The following is a 13200-nucleotide window of genomic DNA, read 5'->3' as shown; positions in this document are numbered from 1 at the left end:
GAAAATCGGAGTAATTCTGTGATATGCTTTTGAGTCTCCAGGGTATGTGTCTGTGCATGAAGTCATTGTCCTATGCTTTTGAGTCTCCAGGGTATGTATCTGTGCATGAAGTCATTGCTCCTCATCCATTTTTATTAGCGACCGAACTGGCTTACAGTTCTGGAAGGTTTAAATCTTGATTTGTAGGGTTGTCACAAGTGCTCATGCTGCTGACTTTGTTGCTTGTTTGTAATGATATGTCTCTCCTCTGCTTTCTGTCGTCTGATTTCAGCAATCCCTGAAGGACGCTTGTTTGAATTTTTTCAGTTATTTAGGAACTTGAGTATACCAATGAAAGAAAGCTGCCTATTCCGTGCTAAAAATTCAACATTCTTCCTGTATTAATCCCCCTTATTTTTTTTTTAAACATCTTTATTGAAGTATAATTGCTTTACAATGGTGTGTTAGTTTCTGCTTTATAACAAAGTGAATCAGTTATACATATACATATGTTCCCATATCTCTTCCCTCTTGCATCTCCCTCCCTCCCACCCTCCCTATCCCACCCCTCTAGGTGGTCACAAAGCACCGAGCTGATCTCCCTGTGCTATGCGGCTGCTTCCCACTAGCTATCTATTTTACATTTGGTAGTGTATATATGTCCATGACACTCTCTCACCCTGTCACATCTCACCCCTCCCCCTCCCCATATCCTCAAGTCCATTCTCTAGTAGGTCTGTGTCTTTATTCCCGTCTTGCCACTAGGTTCTTCATGACCTTTTTTTTCCCCCTTAGATTCCATATATATGTGTTAGCATACTGTATTTCTTTTTCTCTTTCTGACTTACTTCACTCTGTATGACAGACTCTAACTCCATCCACCTCATTACAAATACCTCCATTTCATTTCTTTTTATGGCTGAGTAATATTCCATTGTATATATGTGCCACATCTTCTTTATCCATTCATCCGATGATGGACACCTAGGTTGCTTCCATGTCCTGGCTATTGTAAACAGAGCTGCAATGAATATTTTGGTACATGACTCTTTCTGAATTATGGTTTTCTCAGGGTATATGCCCAGTAGTGGGATTGCTGGGTCGTATGGTAGTTCTATTTTTAGTTTTTTAAGGAACCTCCATACTGTTCTCCATAGTGGCTGTATCAATTTACAGTCCCACCAACAGTGCAAGAGTGTTCCCTTTTCTCCACACCCTCTCCAGCATTTATTGTTTCTAGATTTTTTGATGATGGCCATTCTGACCGGTGTGAGATGATACCTCATTGTAGTTTTGATTTGCATTTCTCTAATGATTAATGATGTTGAGCATTCTTTCACGAGTCTGTTGGCAATCTGTATATCTTCTTTGGAGAAATGTCTATCTAGGTCTTCTGCCCATTTTTGGATTGGGTTGTTTGTTTTTTTGTTATTGAGCTGCATGAGCTGCTTGTAAATCTTGGAGATTAATCCTTTGTCAGTTGCTTCATTTGCAAATATTTTCTCCCATTCTGAGGGTTGTCTTTTGGTCTTGTTTATGGTTTCCTTTGCTGTGCAGAAGCTTTTAAGTTTCATTAGGTCCCATTTGTTTATTTGTGTTTTTATTTCCATTTCTCTAGGAGCTGGGTCAAAAAGGATCTTGCTGTGGTTTATGTAATAGAGTGTTCTGCCTATGTTTTCCTCTAAGAGTCTGATAGTGTCTGGCCTTACACTTAGGTCTTTAATCCATTTTGAGTTTATTTTTGTGTATGGTGTCAGGGAGTGTTCTAATTTCATACTTTTACATGTACCTGTCCAATTTTCCCAGCACCACTTATTGAAGAGGCTGTCTTTTCTCCACTGTATATGCTTGCCTCCTTTATCAAAGATAAGGTGACCATATGTGCGTGGGCTTATCTCTGGGCTTTCTATCCTGTTCCATTGATCTATATTTCTGTTTTGGTGCCAGTACCAAACTGTCTTGATTACTGTAGCTTTGTAATATAGTCTGAAGTCAGGGAGCCTGTTAATCCCCCTTATTAATGCTGAGTTCCTTAGGAGGGAACCATTGCATATTAAGATCATCCTTATTGTAGATATTACAGCTTTGCAGTTATTGACAAGGGTTGACTGGGCCCACGTGGTTTTTAGCAAATAGTGGAAAGACAAGAGGTGGACAGCTTCTCACTGCTGCGGTGTCACATACCGGGAAATACCAGAATCCTCAGGACAAGCCTCAGACAAAAAAGACTATCCGGGATAGGACCCCGAATGCAGTTCGGTAAACTTTGCGGGAGCAGATGTACAGGTGATAATCAGCATGGAACACCTGGAATGGTAATCAGCATGGAACACTTGGAATGGTAATCAGCACGGAAAACGCTGAATGGGTTCTAAAACCTCTCCCACCGTCCCTGGGTGGGCTCGAACCACCAACCTTTCGATTAACAGCCGAACGCGCTAACCCATTGCGCCACAGAGACAGCAGCACGCTGCTCTTCTGGCCTCTCTATGCAGTAGACACTTACCAATTCCTAGGCTGTGCCGCCTTTCTCGCAGGAAAACGGTACCAGTTCCAAAGCTTCGGAAAAACGGAAAGTTTAGAGCAGCCGATCGCACTGGACCTGAGACTGGGGCGAGGTCAGGAAAAGACAACACTAAGCACTATTATCATAGGGCAGCCACCCATGCAGACAATTCTGACAAGCACTTGAGAATACTCCCCCCTCCCTTGGACGCATTTCCCATCTGGTCCTCTCATCCTCCCACTCACTACAGGGAAGGATTCGTCACCTTTGTGTCCTGTCAGAACCCTTTACGCTCCGTGCAGGGCACAGAGATCCAGGCCACAGCCAAGGGGCAGCTGCACTTCCCAGAAGGGCCTTTCCCGAGGTAGGCGGTTCCAGCGCTCAGGCTGACCGGAGACCCCACTGCCCGCCAAGGCAACCGGGAAGGAGACCGGAGGGCAGCCGGTCCGGGGGGATTCCTACTAGCACAGAACGTGCCTGGCCTGCACTTCGGGGGCGGGGGGGAGCTGAATAAAACTCCTCCTGAAGCTTCTCTACAGCCTGAAGAGAACGGATTTCAGGTTCCTGAAAGGGCAAGGGGGCCTCCTCGCGAGGACAGAGGCTTCCCCTGGTCTTGGAGGACAAGTCCCGCAGAAGCTGCCTTTCAGAGACACGCCAAACGAAAGGAGCAATCTTGAGTGGAGATGTCTGCAAGGAGCTCTCAAGTGGTGTCGCCATTCTTATATACGGAGAGAGAGTGAGAAACCCAACGTGGGAAAATGTTTACTGTGCACTTACGTACAGAATATACGATGTTATTACTCTTGCAACTTTCTTGTATGTTTCAAAGGGCTTTGGTTTGGGTTCTTAATGAATGTTTGGAACTCGAGTCCCCGATTCTCTTGGGATGAGAACGCGGTAAATAAGACTTCGGGTTTGTACCATGCAGGGAGAAAAGAGCCGAGGCGAGAGCCGGCCAGCCCAGGCTGTTCCTTACATCTCACGTCCTCCAGCCTGCGCGACGTCAAGGACCCTGAGGCCGGGACTCAGCGGCATTTGGGGACTCAGTGCAGAAGCTCTTCTGCATCTGAACCTTGAAGCAAAACACAGCTCTGGTCGGGGCAGGAAGAGGAAGACTCCTGCCAGTGGAGACGCTGAAGGGGAAAAAAAGAAAAAAAAAAAATGTTTACAAAGGCTTCCCTGACCGGGAATCGAACCCGGGCCGCAGCGGTGAAAGCGCCGAATCCTAGCCACTAGACCACCAGGGAACCATTGAGGAGCCCCGACGTAGCGTCTCCAGATGCAAATGGTAAAAGTCAAGATTAAACTTCAGAGACCCGGAGCGCAGGAACGGAGATTTCCCAGAAGCCCAGGGCTGAATGCAGCTGTGCAAGGCTCCCAGCCCTTGCCCGGCTGCTCATCACCCTTCGCCTCTCCGGTCTTGGGCGACGCCTTGGGCCCTGAGACAGGACCCAAGGTCCGTCCTGCTCTAGCTTCAGCGCTGTGTGCTGCCGAGCCAAGGTCCTGCTCTCTTTCTGAACCTCGCTTTTCCCTTGAGTCAGGTGCCGACTGGGATGTCAGCAGGTGATGGGCGGATCCGTCCACTTCCTGATCTCTGCCCTGGCTCTGGGGGCTCTCCTGGAGACGGCACCGGTACGGGCTCCTTCCCCTCCGCGACCGGCTCAATTCGTGGAGCCTGACGTTGTTCATTTCTGTGTCTTTGGCTCGGGTCCCCGGTGCACAGTTGGGTTCGGGCTCTTTTGTTGCGTCACGCAAATCAAACTGTTGCGTACGTGTGCCGAGGTGGGGGAAAGCCAAGTGTGCTTCACAGGGATGAACTCCTTGGTTTTCAGAGACATAACTCGTGTGAACATGTGGAAGAGGTTTAGGCGCCTGCTTAGTAGGTGAGGGGATTTCCGGATGTAAAAATGACCCGAAGTCAGCCTGGTCCTTTGCCCACTTGGATTAGCTGGCTGTGGCCTGCCCTCCGCAGTGCCTCAGAGCAGAGAAAGGAGGGCGGGTTCCTGGTGCTGAGCAGGCTCTCAGGCAGTAAGCGAACTCCTGCCCTGTACCTTGGGGATGGAAACTGAGGCTGCGCCCGCTGCCTCACCCCCTGCCTTTCGCCCGTTTGGGTTTTTTGAATGGGAAGGTAAAAACTTCAGAAAGGAAGGACGTTTGTTTCCGCCCGGTTTCGAACCGGGGACCTTTCGCGTGTGAGGCGAACGTGATAACCGCTACACTACGGAAACACGGCGGGTGCTACCGCCTTAGTGGCACGTCCCTGAAATCCGTAGGTCCTGCCACCACTATCCGAGTCGCCAACTTTTTCAACTGAAGAATGAACCTTGAAGCCCCGAGATCTCTCAGGCAAGGAGACTGCGGCTTCCGAGAGGCCCTGCTTTCAGGGTTCCTCGCCGGCCCCGAAGGGAGGACCCCCGAGCCTCCCACAGCCGGCCTTCGGGCTCCCGCACCGACCGCAGAGTCCGCGGATCCACGGCTGTGCCCCCGAGTGCAGGGGTCGCCCCCGCTGCTGACTCCTCAGCTCCCAGAAGCCGCGGGAGCCGGGGCTTCGGGCAAGTGCCCTTTGGGCCTAAGGGGAAAAGGTAGAGAAGTAGGTTCACTCCAGTGAGCTTCTCTCTCTCTGGAGCGGATCCTGTGGGTCCTAGCTGCATTTCTCCAAAGCCTGCAAACAGAATTCCTTTCATCCAGACTTGATTGAGTCGTTTTCAGGGTGAATGCTAGCTTGCTACAAACACTCCGTCGTACCTGAAGGAGGAAATCTACAACTTCCAGGTAAATTCTCTTTTCTTCCTTTGATTTCTTCAAACAACAACAACCAAAAAGACAGGTCACTGGTACATACTTGCACTTTTCTTATAATACTTAACGTAAGTCTGACTATCTATGAAAAGCTCTTGCTGTAGAAACATGTGCAAGAGATCGTCTACCATGAGCTAAACGATCGTCATGCCTGCCCAAGGTCCAAGAATCTGATGAAGTTGGATCCAGTCCCCCACTGCCTTTCGATCACCGGTTAGATCACCGTCCAAACCAACCAATTTTCCAGATGCAGGTCACTAATATGAGGGAGAAGAGGTCAGCTAAACATTTAAACAATCGCAATTTGTTCTGGGGCATGTTGAAAGTCAGCAGTGGTACAGTTAGAAGGGGAAATAAAAGACTTCATGATAACGATAATACCAGCTTTCTCGAGCTTTACTCAGTGACCAGCACTGTTCCTCAGTGTTTTACTGTGGAATAACTTACTAAGTCCACATAACAACCCTGGAAGATAGTGTAGGACTTTACCACCCCTTGTTGCAGATGAGAACACTGAGGCACTGAAAAGCTGAGCTAACCTTTCCAGGGTCTCACCCCCGGTGACAGTGAGAGCCAGCACTCAGACCCAGGCAGTTTGCCTCCAGAGCCCCTGCCCTTGGCCACCATGCTCACGGGTAACTGAGAAAACTTCACTGAGATTTGCATCCCTTCCTTGTTCAACCTCCAAGATTTCAAAAGGAAAAGAAGATTGAAAGGTAGGCCTACAAACCTCGCCAAACTCATTAATGAAATGAAGAAGAAGAGGAGAAAGAGTAAACAGGACCATTGGAGAAGCAACGACGTTAGACGCAGAGAGAATGACGATGAGTTTGTTAAACACATACTAACTGGAAACTGTCTATTTAAAGACTAAGAAGGACCTATCTTCCAACCATTTAAGGCCTAAACTTTCCCTTTCCATGGCAGTCTCCACCCAAGAATAGATTTCAAAGCTACCAACATAGTGTATACAGATGTGAATATGAAAATCATACTTCAACATTAGTAGTAAAGAGATTATTTTTTGACTTTTAAAAAATTTTTTTATACAGCAGGTTCTTAATACTTATTTTATATATATTAGTGTATATATGTCAATCCCAATCTCCCAACGCATCCCACCACCACCAACCCCTCTGCCGCTTTCCCCCCGTTGGGGTCCATATGTTTGTTCTCGACATCTGTGTCTCTCTTTCTGCCCTGCAAGCCGGGTCATCTGAACCATTTTTCTAGGTTCCACAGATATGCGTTAATATACGATATTTGTTTTTCTCTTTCTGACTTACTTCAAGTAGTAAAGAGATTTTGAATGAGTTAGCTCACATGGTTACTAATAAAAATGGGAAACAGTTATTAGGATGTTGTCATTAAACAAAGACAGGATTTATAAAAGAGCCAGAAAAGAGAAGAGAGGAAACACACACACACACGCACACACAAACAAAGCCTGAGAAAGGGGGGTTTTCCCTTTCCTAGAGGAACAGATAGCTGAAAGCCATCAAACAGCTACTCTGGACGGGTTAATCTAGTGAAGTTCCGAACTAATCAGGTAAACGCTTTTGACTATGTGTGGATGCTCAAAACTTCTTGAGAGTTCAGTGGTGAAATGCATGTGGCGGCTTTTCTTTGTGTACTACCTGCCAGTGTCCCCCTTTGGCACCTGTGAGTTAAGCCTAATTGAACTACTTTCCTCATCAGAATTTCTCAATTTCATATACCCCACCCCCTTCCTTGACTCATATTTATTCTTCAAAGAGCAGATTTGGTCATGAACACTTGATTCTCTCTTTGACACAGTATTAACAGTGGAATGTCAGCTTAAGGTAATGGTTGTGAGCAGCACATGAGTAAGTAGTCAGATATCCGATAGTGAAGGGAAGCCAAAAATCTGAGGACAGCAAACATATCACAGTAACTACTTTGAACTTACTTTCCCTCCTAGCCCAGGACAAAGCAGAAGAAAAAGTATCAACATCACTTTAACAGTAACCGAGTGGCATTAAACTTTTTAAAAATGAGGCATAATATGCATAAAGTACAAAGCGTGTACCGTTCCCAAACCATTACCAGTGTACACCAACCTGAATAACTGCTGAAGCAACCTGAATAACTAAGGTATGGAAAATTACCAGACCACAGAAGGCTTCCTCATGACTCTTCCCATGCAAGAGCTCAGAGTAATCACACACATACCCCTCCCAACCTCTCTGCCTGTTACTTTCACATAAATTGAATCACGGGGCATGCACTGGGTTTGGGGGGATGGAGGGGCATGGGTCTGACTTCTTTCACTCACCATTATGTCTATGAAATTTAACCCTATTTTTCACGTAGTTCTTTGTCTCTGTGTGTATTCCTTGTGAGAATATAACTCGACATAGTTTTCTACTGTTGGACATTTCAGTTGTTTCCAGTTGAGGATATTCTGAAATGGTACGAACATTTTTTTATGACTTTTGGTGGACATACACATTTTCCTAGGGCACCCCATTCCAAGAGAATAATGCCAGTGTTGACTTTCAAAATAATACTTTTGGGGGCTTCCCTGGTTGCGCATTGGTTAGTAATCTGCCTGCCAAGGCAGGGGACACGGAGTCGAGCCCTGTTCCGGGAAGATCCCACATGCTGTGGAGCAACTAAGCCCGTGCGCCCCAACTACTGAGCCTACTCTCTAGAGCCCGTGAGCCACAACTACTGAGCCCTCATGCCACAACTACTGACGCCTGCCCGCCTAGAGCCCATGTTCCGCAACACGAGAAGCCACCACAATGAAGCGTAGCCCCCAGTTACAGCAACTAGAGAAAACCCTCGCCCAGCAACGAAGACCCAACGCAGCCAAAAACAAATAAACAAAATAAATTTTAAAAATTTATAAAAATAAAAATATATAAAAGTTGGGGGGTTTTTTGTTTTTTGTTTTTTTCCAGCAGAAAGGGTTTATTCAGGAATAGCGGGAGAATTGCAATTCAGGACAAGCAAGCTATAGCAAAAGCCATAGGCAAGTCCCACAAACAAAGGAGAGGAAGGAAACTTACTTTACAGAGAAAGAGGAGGAAGCTGAGGGAGGTTGTTTTGAACCCAAGTCCATTGGAGAAAAGTGAAAGTTCAGGGTGATGACGGTTTCTCATTGCCAAGTTGCTGAATTCTTGCAGGAGATGCAACGAATATGTTTTTCTGTTGGGGCCTGTAATCGATGATTCTTGCTGTTGATGCTTCTTCTGTTTGGGTTTGTAATTGACGATACTTCCTGTCTTTGAACTTGAGTGGTACCCCATGAGAGCTCCCACTTCTGGTCTCCCGACTTCATTTGAGTGACGTTTCCCTTTATTAGTTTTCAAACCTGTCACAAGGAATTTTGAATTTTCTATTTTCATCTATGTGAATGTTTTAGGAGACTTATTACGTCAAAATATTATCATTACAACCTGTGGCCCTAGCAACTTTCAAGTGTTCAGTAGCTACATGTGGCTTGTACCTATCATATTGGAGAGCACAGGTCAAAGGTATAGCACAGCTAAAAGTACGATTTCTGGGCCACAGCATATAACTGTGTATGCATGACCCTCAGTGGATGCTGCCAAATTTTTTTCCAACCTGTGGAACTTTTGTATATCTTTTCCAGAAATGAATAAGAATTTCCAGTGCTCTCCATCCTGTCAACATTTGGTTTTGTTTGTCCTTTTTTTTAAAAAAGTAAGCTTTATTGAGGTGTAATTTACATAGTAAAATCTGCCAACATTAGATTATTCTACATTCTTTTCAATGATATCATGTCTTTGCCAAGCTGGATTTTGGTGCTTGCTGTGATGAAAAGCAAGTGCCATGCAAAAAGTGAATGTGTAACAAGAAGCAAGGAGGCGCTTTGAGAAGGTTTCAGAAGCTGTGCAGTGCGCAGCATGAAGGTTATGATTCTGACGTGTCAGAGCAGTGAAAACACAAGCCACTCTACTGAACTTTTGTCAAGGGAACACATAAGAATAGCCACAGCACCAGCCACAAACCTACAACATATAGAAATATATGTGAACCCAGAAAACAACAGCATTCCCCAACGAAAGCGCTGTTGTCAACCGACCTATCATGAAATTAGGGCAAACGGGAAGGACGAAGACAGAGAGAATTTGCAGGCCACCAAAGATGATTCGTTAATTAAATCAATTTAATGATAGTCAAAGGATTAAAGTTAACTCTAGATCTTGAACTTGTAATTTAAGCTGACACATGTTGGACCATGAGAATGTTGGAATCATATATTGGTATATATGGAATCATATATTAGATGACGCCTAAAAATATTTACCAAAAATTGTAAGTGGAATAATTGAGTCGTCTGGTTCCTAGAATTACAAGTATTCATTCCTCTTTAAAGAAATTAGTATATTTAATGTACTTGACTAGTGTATTTAATATACTTCAACACATAAATTTAAATTTTTAGTCGTTGAAAACTTATTGGATACGTTTGCTTATTTAACCAGTACAACCAGTACAGGAAATTTAGGAAGTCCAACGTAACTCAGATTTTCAAGCCAAAATAAAGCCAAGACTTATATAACAGTATATTATACCACCACTCTTTTCTACATCATAACATAATCTGAAAATACATATATAGTCGTTTTTAGACCAAAATTATTAAACCAATCTAATTTTTCTGAGTAACCTCGATAAAAGCACACGACAGGACATAAACATTTTAAATGTCATTATATATAAAATGTATAAATTATTTAAATTGCTTCAAAGTATTAAGGGTCATCTTTGTAATCAATTTCATTTCGTTTCTCACTGTTGTTCCGAGTAATCAAGACCATTAATTTAATCTACAGCTAAATCTGTTATTGTTCCTTGTCACCAATTCAACAACAAAATTTTTCCTTATAGAAATACCACATTGAAAGCATAAGTGGTAAAGCATTCTTCCCAGAAATTCTTAATTTTCTTATTTTAAATTTATACAGGTGATTATTACTTTCCTGAAATTAATTGGGGAATTAATTTTTAATTAATTTAAATGTTTAGAGGCCTAATTTGTCTATTCTCTCCCAAGGAAGAGAAAGTATATTGTTTTGCTTCTGAGAAAATATATTTAAAGGGAAAAAAATTCATCAAACTAGTGGGCATTATTTAAGGTGAAAGCAGAGGCAATGATATGTTTTAACAGCAACTGACAGTGAGGGAAACACAATGAAATAAGTAAGCCACATTAGGTCCTTGAAGGAAGCTCATTAATGAAAATCGGAGTAATTCTGTGATATGCTTTTGAGTCTCCAGGGTATGTGTCTGTGCATGAAGTCATTGTCCTATGCTTTTGAGTCTCCAGGGTATGTATCTGTGCATGAAGTCATTGCTCCTCATCCATTTTTATTAGCGACCGAACTGGCTTACAGTTCTGGAAGGTTTAAATCTTGATTTGTAGGGTTGTCACAAGTGCTCAGGCTGCTGACTTTGTTGCTTGTTTGTAATGATATGTCTCTCCTCTGCTTTCTGTCGTCTTATTTCAGCAATCCCTGAAGGACACTTGTTTGAATTTTTTCAGTTATTTAGGAACTTGAGTATACCAATGAAAGAAAGCTGCCTATTCCGTGCTAAAAATTCAACATTCTTCCTGTATTAATCCCCCTTATTTTTTTTTAAACATCTTTATTGAAGTATAATTGCTTTACAATGGTGTGTTAGTTTCTGCTTTATAACAAAGTGAATCAGTTATACATATACATATGTTCCCATATCTCTTCCCTCTTGCATCTCCCTCCCTCCCACCTTCCCTATCCCACCCCTCTAGGTGGTCACAAAGCACCGAGCTGATCTCCCTGTGCTATGCGGCTGCTTCCCACTAGCTATCTATTTTACATTTGGTAGTGTATATATGTCCATGACACTCTCTCACCCTGTCACATCTCACCCCTCCCCCTCCCCATATCCTCAAGTCCATTCTCTAGTAGGTCTGTGTCTTTATTCCCGTCTTGCCACTAGGTTCTTCATGACCTTTTTTTTCCCCCTTAGATTCCATATATATGTGTTAGCATACTGTATTTCTTTTTCTCTTTCTGACTTACTTCACTCTGTATGACAGACTCTAACTCCATCCACCTCATTACAAATACCTCCATTTCATTTCTTTTTATGGCTGAGTAATATTCCATTGTATATATGTGCCACATCTTCTTTATCCATTCATCCGATGATGGACACCTAGGTTGCTTCCATGTCCTGGCTATTGTAAACAGAGCTGCAATGAATATTTTGGTACATGACTCTTTCTGAATTATGGTTTTCTCAGGGTATATGCCCAGTAGTGGGATTGCTGGGTCGTATGGTAGTTCTATTTTTAGTTTTTTAAGGAACCTCCATACTGTTCTCCATAGTGGCTGTATCAATTTACATTCCCACCAACAGTGCAAGAGTGTTCCCTTTTCTCCACACCCTCTCCAGCATTTATTGTTTCTAGATTTTTTGATGATGGCCATTCTGACCGGTGTGAGATGATACCTCATTGTAGTTTTGATTTGCATTTCGCTAATGATTAATGATGTTGAGCATTCTTTCACGTGTCTGTTGGCATACTGTATATCTTCTTTGGAGAAATGTCTATCTAGGTCTTCTGCCCATTTTTGGATTGGGTTGTTTGTTTTTTTGTTATTGAGCTGCATGAGCTGCTTGTAAATCTTGGCGATTAATCCTTTGTCAGTTGCTTCATTTGCAAATATTTTCTCCCATTCTGAGGGTTGTCTTTTGGTCTTGTTTATGGTTTCCTTTGCTGTGCAAAAGCTTTTAAGTTTCATTAGGTCCCATTTGTTTATTTGTGTTTTTATTTCCATTTCTCTAGGAGCTGGGTCAAAAAGGATCTTGCTGTGGTTTATGTAATAGAGTGTTCTGCCTATGTTTTCCTCTAAGAGTCTGATAGTGTCTGGCCTTACACTTAGGTCTTTAATCCATTTTGAGTTTATTTTTGTGTATGGTGTCAGGGAGTGTTCTAATTTCATACTTTTACATGTACCTGTCCAATTTTCCCAGCACCACTTATTGAAGAGGCTGTCTTTTCTCCACTGTATATGCTTGCCTCCTTTATCAAAGATAAGGTGACCATATGTGCGTGGGCTTATCTCTGGGCTTTCTATCCTGTTCCATTGATCTATATTTCTGTTTTGGTGCCAGTACCAAACTGTCTTGATTACTGTAGCTTTGTAATATAGTCTGAAGTCAGGGAGCCTGTTAATCCCCCTTATTAATGCTGAGTTCCTTAGGAGGGAACCATTGCATATTAAGATCATCCTTATTGTAGATATTACAGCTTTGCAGTTATTGACAAGGGTTGACTGGGCCCACGTGGTTTTTAGCAAATAGTGGAAAGACAAGAGGTGGACAGCTTCTCACTGCTGCGGTGTCACATACCAGGAAATACCAGAATCCTCAGGACAAGCCTCAGACAAAAAAGACTATCCGGGATAGGACCCCGAATGCAGTTCGGTAAACTTTGCGGGAGCAGATGTACAGGTGATAATCAGCATGGAACACCTGGAATGGTAATCAGCATGGAACACTTGGAATGGTAATCAGCACGGAAAACGCTGAATGGGTTCTAAAACCTCTCCCACCGTCCCTGGGTGGGCTCGAACCACCAACCTTTCGATTAACAGCCGAACGCGCTAACCCATTGCGCCACAGAGACAGCAGCACGCTGCTCTTCTGGCCTCTCTATGCAGTAGACACTTACCAATTCCTAGGCTGTGCCGCCTTTCTCGCAGGAAAACGGTACCAGTTTCAAAGCTTCGGAAAAACGGAAAGTTTAGAGCAGCCGATCGCACTGGACCTGAGACTGGGGCGAGGTCAGGAAAAGACAACACTAAGCACTATTATCATAGGGCAGCCACCCATGCAGACAATTCTGACAAGCACTTGAGAATACTCCCCCC

At 43.7% G+C, this 13200-nt stretch overlaps 3 non-coding genes across 3 annotated transcripts; all 3 read right to left on the bottom strand.

Annotated features, from left to right (window-relative positions):
- Positions 1–2366: 2366 nt before the first annotated feature.
- TRNAN-GUU (transfer RNA asparagine (anticodon GUU)) lies at positions 2367–2440 on the bottom strand. Its single transcript has one exon. It is a non-coding gene; the product is annotated as a tRNA-Asn (tRNA).
- A 2200-nt stretch (positions 2441–4640) lies between these two features.
- Positions 4641–4713, bottom strand: TRNAV-CAC (transfer RNA valine (anticodon CAC)). Its single transcript has one exon. It is a non-coding gene; the product is annotated as a tRNA-Val (tRNA).
- Positions 4714–12882: 8169 nt separating this feature from the next.
- Positions 12883–12956, bottom strand: TRNAN-GUU (transfer RNA asparagine (anticodon GUU)). Its single transcript has one exon. It is a non-coding gene; the product is annotated as a tRNA-Asn (tRNA).
- Between the last annotated feature and the right edge of the window lie 244 nt (positions 12957–13200).

Source organism: Eubalaena glacialis, chromosome 3, assembly GCF_028564815.1.
Source record: "Eubalaena glacialis isolate mEubGla1 chromosome 3, mEubGla1.1.hap2.+ XY, whole genome shotgun sequence".
Lineage (NCBI taxonomy): Eukaryota > Metazoa > Chordata > Mammalia > Artiodactyla > Balaenidae > Eubalaena > Eubalaena glacialis.
This window is presented reverse-complemented; position numbering and strand designations above follow the sequence as displayed.